This window comes from Drosophila sechellia, chromosome 2R, assembly GCF_004382195.2.
Source record: "Drosophila sechellia strain sech25 chromosome 2R, ASM438219v1, whole genome shotgun sequence".
Lineage (NCBI taxonomy): Eukaryota > Metazoa > Arthropoda > Insecta > Diptera > Drosophilidae > Drosophila > Drosophila sechellia.
In genome coordinates, this window is record NC_045950.1 from 14,460,778 (window position 1) to 14,466,777 (window position 6,000).

Genomic DNA, 6,000 nt, shown 5'->3' on the forward strand with positions numbered 1-6,000 from the left:
AATGGATAGCTGGGCAGTAAAAGATTAGCATAGTGAACAATGTCCTAAACTAAATATTTTCACTTAAGAAACATGATATTTTTAAGAAATTTAAATAATTGAAATGTAACTTTTCCACACATTTATTTTATCAGACACTTGGGACAGAAGCCCACACCCGATATTCATTTTCATAATTCGAGTAAATGCAAAACACGCCCAGTGCCGCCTCTCCCCCTCTCCCCATCAATGCCCCAACCCCACCTGCCAACCTCCCCCCCCCCCTCGCTCGACTGTTTTGTTTATCGCTCATCGTTCGGCTGCGCGCTGTTTGCCATTCGGTTCGCTTGACGCGTCGCCGCAGGCTTCATTAGGTGAGCGTGATTCCGATTCGCATTTCCATTTCGACAACCATTCCCATGCCCCCCGCTGCACCCCTTACCCACACTCTTCTTGATGACCCGCGAATTCCGCTTGTCTTCCCACATTACGCTTGCAAAACGAAATTCCATTCCATTGGTGCCGAACAAAAACCCAAATTAAATCCACTTCAATAAATCTCAAAAAGGTAACAAACAAAATACAAAAAATATAAAAAGAAAACCACCAGGCCTGTCAATTTTCTAATCGCTCGAAATAACAAGAAAAAACTCCATTTAATTACAAATCGGCTTAGATTGAAACGCCTTAATTGGCATTAACTCGATGAAAAAAAAAATGTGTACACGAAATACTTGTGTTAAATGCGGCAGCGGTAAGTGGCAAGCGGTAATTAATCAAACTGGAAATCAATTTAGGCTCATGCCCTCTCGTTCCCTCTCTTCTTTTCTCTCCTTCTGGCTCTATAGCTGTCTGTGTTGTGCGAGCAAGAGAGAAAGTGTGGTGTATCTTTGAGATGTATAAGCTTAAACAATAGAGATTTTATTGCAGCTAAATGTTGGCTCTTTGTTTATAAACTCCATTATTATTGTAAATTCAATAAATTAGATAGTAATAAAAACGTAAAATTCGAACCTAACGATAATAATTACTTTAATTTACCTTTTTATAAATCCAAAATAGTCGCAATTTCTGCTCTGGATATGCGCGTTCCCGATTTATAGACAGCATCCAAAAGATGAAGAGAGGGCTCGGGGTCGGTTGGCAATGAGCAGTGGGTGGCGATGGGCAGGTGATGATTCCTTTGCTTCCTGGCCTGCTCGCACCCACAGTGAGCGACTATCGTGAGGGGGGTTGGGGGAGAGAGTGAGAGAGCACGCGAGAGGGCGTAATAATCCACAAAAGAAACTCCCAAACTCCCAGCTCCCGGAGCTAACGGAAGGTGAAATGCAAATCCGCAAAATTTTCCTAGCAGCGCAATCTCAGGAATTATTTTCCATTTATGTAAGAGCGAGAAAGAGAGAGAGAGTCAAACTTGGCTTTTCCTTCTGCTTTTCACTGCTTCTGCTGGATTCTATTGCTGCTGCTGCTTCTTCTCTTTTTCTGCTTGTTTTTCACTTCTTTGACACTTTTTGCATTTGCTTCTCTTTTTTATTTTTCTTTTTTTGCGACAAATGTATGAACTTTTTTATGAGGTTAGTTGTTGTTTTTTTTTCTTTATTTCTCTACAAATACACGAAAAAACGGCACTTTGAGTAAGGCGAGGGAGGGAGACAGCGAGAGAGGGAGCGCGTGTCCAAGCTCTGTTGCCTTTGCCTTCTCTCCGCATGTACATATGTATTTGGCAGAACAGAAGCTGCTCCACCGCACACATACACGAGTACATGCATAGCAAGAGAGGCGGCGAACAGAGCTTGGGGCATACAAAAAAAATACACGGGGGAGTTGTTGCACGACAGAGATACGTCGCGCGAGGGGAGAAGTGGACACGAAGAGAGACTAAACGACCGACGGACTGACGCGACGCGACTTCACTTTGCACACGCGCGGAAATTGGCGAGAGCGACAAAGCGACGACGAGTTCGTCGTTTGTCGGCGTTCTTTTACCGCAATGTTTGTGCGAAACATAAAAAAGCTTTGCACATACACAGCGGCAGGCAGTGCGAGCGAGAAAGAAAGAGACAGAGAGGGAGAGCGCAATACACACACACACACAAGCACATGCAGTGGCTGTATAGTAATTTTATTCCGGTACTATTCAACTGATGAAGCTTCTGTTGCTGTTGTTGTTATTGGCAGCAACATATTGCCAGTGCCACACTCTCATTTTGGTTCGTCTCCTTTTCCTTTCTTTTTTACTACTACTTTTTAGTAGTTTTCTTTTCCTTTTTTTGGCGATGATGATTACGCTGCTCTTTTAACACACAGAGATACACATACAAACGCACGCACAAGTCAGGCCCAAGTGGGTAATTTGTTTTATGAGTAGCGGCAAATAGCACTTGTGTATGATTGTCGCTCTCCTCCTTCTTCTCGTTGCTGTTTTTACTCTTCTCTTTTTTCTGTTGTGAATGACAGACAGCTACGAGTAATAATTTTTAATGCGTTTTTGGCATTTCTACGTTGCTTTGGGTTAATTGCTTGAAACGCGACGAAACACTAAATCACGCACACACAGATACGCGGTACGACCAGAGAGCGAGAGGCCAACAACACTTATTATTTTGTTGTCGAGTTGAATTAAATCAAATGCACATGAGGAAATCACACTGGGGAACAGCTTTGCTTACTTCTTTTCCACAGACTTTAGTCCTTTTTTCTTGTTGTTTTTGAGATGTTGTTTTTCTTAATTAAAGATAGAACCTGATCCGCTCAGTGTTTTTTATGTTTTTGTTTGGCGACAGCGTTTTATCCGTGCTGTCCGAACGAACCGAAGGAGCAACGCGTACAAAAGCGCATAAATTGAGAGGCGAGAGTTGGCTAGCAACGCGCAGGGTTGTCGGGTATATGGTGGTAAATAACAACTACATTGCGGTAATTATTTGGTTCCGAAAGAATTGTTGTATTTATTCGAATGGTTCTCTTATATCATTATCACTATTTGAAACTCTTAGAACCCAATGAAGTTACAAGTTACTTATTTAAAATGTATTTACTTCTTAACATTCTCAGCCACTTGACAACCCTGCGGCATTTTCTACACACACATCCACTGCTTACATCGCACACACTGGCATTCCCATGCACATACACAAACGGTCTCTGAGAGGCATTTCTTTAATGGCGGCTTTTTCGCTCTTGCTCGTGCGCTCTTAGTGCCCTCTCCCGCTCTCTTGCTCTGCCGACGCCATATTGCGCAGTTATGTATGTTCATCCCTTTCCAATTTGTTTACAGTGCCGTCGTGTGGTCTCTCACTTGTCTGCTGTTGTTGTTTGTGTTATTGCGTTTGTTGCTCTTGTTATTGCTATGCCTCTGCAAATTGTTTTTGGTGGGGTCCTGAGGATTGATTACTGATTGGCATGTCGTTCGCCTATAGTCAGTTGCCTTTTGTTGTAGTTGTTCTTCCTTTCCGTTTGCTCCTTCTTATTGTCTTTCACCTTCTCACCACACGCACGCTGGCATGCACACGCACGCACCTCACCACCACCTCCACCGTCTCCTCGTCCTACCTCCATTTCCTCCTTGCTTCTTTTTTTTTTTGTTGGTGGGTGGTGCGTGGGGGGAGTAGCATATAATGACATAATGAGATTTATTAGGCGCAAAATAAAGCCATAATGTTCCATTTGACCTTTGTGTAACTTTGACAGTGGTAATTCTCGCCTTCCTGTGCCACCGGCTTATTATTATGATGATGAGCAGGAAATATCCTCGCTGTGTATACATACATACATATTTATACATTTACATACATATATAGGGAGCATTGCAGAACATGAGCATTTTCAATTCGTCATCAACATTTTGAAAGTTGCCTTTGGCAGTCGTCGAAGCAAAAGGCAAATAAGTTCCACTCAGCCCAAGTTTCAGATCAGGAGCGCTTAGTTTAAGCTGAAACAAGACAATTTGTTTAAATATTTCTCTATTTGAGCTGTCTATTACATTTGTAATCCCTATAAATGTTTGAAAATGCATTTGCTCACTACTCGTAATTTACAGTAATCGTAAAGAGTGTTGCCTACTTACAGGCATGTTAAGTAATAAAACCGCAGCCGTCTTTTAGGAGACCTGTGCATTAAATGAACTAATTAAATTTGCAATGAGTCCAATAAATTTGTCACATTATCGAAACCCTTTAAATCCAGCCCTGTTTCATAATATTTTCATCCTTTTCCTGGGGAGCCACTCTGCGGCGCTTTTCGCTGGCATTTCCTTTGCCGGAAAATTTGTTTGTGCTCCTGCAACCAAATATACTTGGGCAAAGTGTTTGCTCCTTGTTTTTCCATTGGCATTCGTGCACGCTCTCTCAATTTTATTGCTGTGATTGTGATTTCTAGTTGGATTTGACTATGCACGCACACACTCACATCGAAGGCATTTGGGGAATTGATATCCTTGTGCGCTTTTTGCAAGAGTTCAAATATTTTTCATTTTATTGCTGCTGACACACAAACACGGGAAGCTCAGGAAGTGGGCGCCGAGTTGGGGGTGTGGCACTCAGTGATGGAAAGGAGCAGGGAGCAGGAGGGAGGGGGGGGGGGGGTGCGTGAGGGAGTGTGTGTACGGAAAGGACACGCACGTCCTGGGCCCAAGGGTGCTCAGGCAAACAACATTTGTCAATGCTGGCAATATTTCACTCCGGAATGGTCCGTTGCCAGTGGATGCCCTCAGTTTACGGCTCAGTGCCTGGCCAAAGGACCAGAGGACCTCAAAAAGCCTCACAAATCCTGCTACACTTGCGGCCAGAAAAAGTTGCCTACTTGCTACTATAACTATATTAAGTTGATAAGTATGGAAATTATAATTATTTTTGGGAATATTTCTTGTCCAATTGTATCAAATAAATATAAATAAATAACTTAAAATTAAATTGGTATTTTTCTGCCAGTCACTGTAGATCTAAAGGCATGTTGCCTGCCGAAATGAAAATAATCCCCAGCGGGCGTTTGTTTGTATTCGTTGCTGGCCAAAAATGTTGCACATCGATTGAGCCATACATTCTCGTAAATGCATATGTATGTACATCCATATATCCTGCCGCCCGCACGGAGCAAATTATGTAATTATGTGCGTTGAAAAGTTGCGCAAATAAATAGAATTCGAATGGGAATGCTAATGAAGCCATTATTATTTTATGCGCTATTTAAACAAGACCGGCTTGCAACACCACCCTCCCCTCCCCCCGCCAAGGACACTGTATGAATAATAAAGGGGCGCCACTTCAGCTGACGGATAAATAAATATTAATGCCAACATATTCGGGACAAAAACTCATCCTTGAGCCACTGGCCACTGGTCGGGCGGGTGGAAAATGTGGAAAGCGAAATGAAAAGCGTTGCGCTCTGTGATTTTGACAGTGCCCATTCCCCGTTTTTGCCACATTTTGTTGCAAAATATGATTTCATTGTGTGCTCAAATTGAATTAAATTCTTGGAGTGTGACGTGCACACCCTCGAATTTTCCCCCGCGCTGGAAAACCCCGCTCCGAAAATTCCCAGCTGCCACGACTCTATCTGCATCGCTCTATCTTTGTTTTCCTTTTTTTTCCTTTTTTTCGGGCGCTGTCTCTTTCTGCTCGGGTATTTTCCTTTTGGTAGCTTTCTGAACGGAAGCGGATATTTTCAACGCGCCATTGTTATTTTTTGAGTGCGGGAAATTGTTCGCCCCAGCTTTTCTTCTCCTCCTTTCGCCTTTCTCCACTTCCTTCTCTCCTCCCTTTCTCCGGGTGAAAGCAAACGAAGCGAGGGACCGAGCAAAGCGTCGTCCTTTTTGCTGGCGCTTCTTTCTCCCTCTCTTTCACGCCCCACATTGCTGTCTCTTTCTTTTTATCTGTCCTTGCATAGGGAGAAATTTTGAATGCCCATAAAAGGATTGTTTTTAGTATGCGATATGATTTTTAAACATTTATTATGAACATGTTTTCGATTGTTTAATGAAAAAAAATGTTTAACGGGTGAATATTTTTTTTATAAGTATATAGTTTT

General features: G+C 42.5%; 1 protein-coding gene across 1 annotated transcript in view; it reads right to left on the reverse strand.

Moving 5' to 3' along the window:
* LOC6609764 (uncharacterized transmembrane protein DDB_G0289901) overlaps positions 1-2,811 on the reverse strand; it is a 77,533-nt gene extending 74,722 nt beyond the window's left edge. Inside the window, exons 1-2 of the mRNA XM_032715852.1 lie at positions 2,649-2,811; positions 1,021-1,583 (exon numbers count right to left, since the gene is read on the reverse strand). The gene's annotated coding sequence lies outside the window, so the exon portion shown is untranslated. The remainder of the gene's footprint in view (positions 1-1,020; positions 1,584-2,648) is intronic.
* Between the last annotated feature and the right edge of the window lie 3,189 nt (positions 2,812-6,000).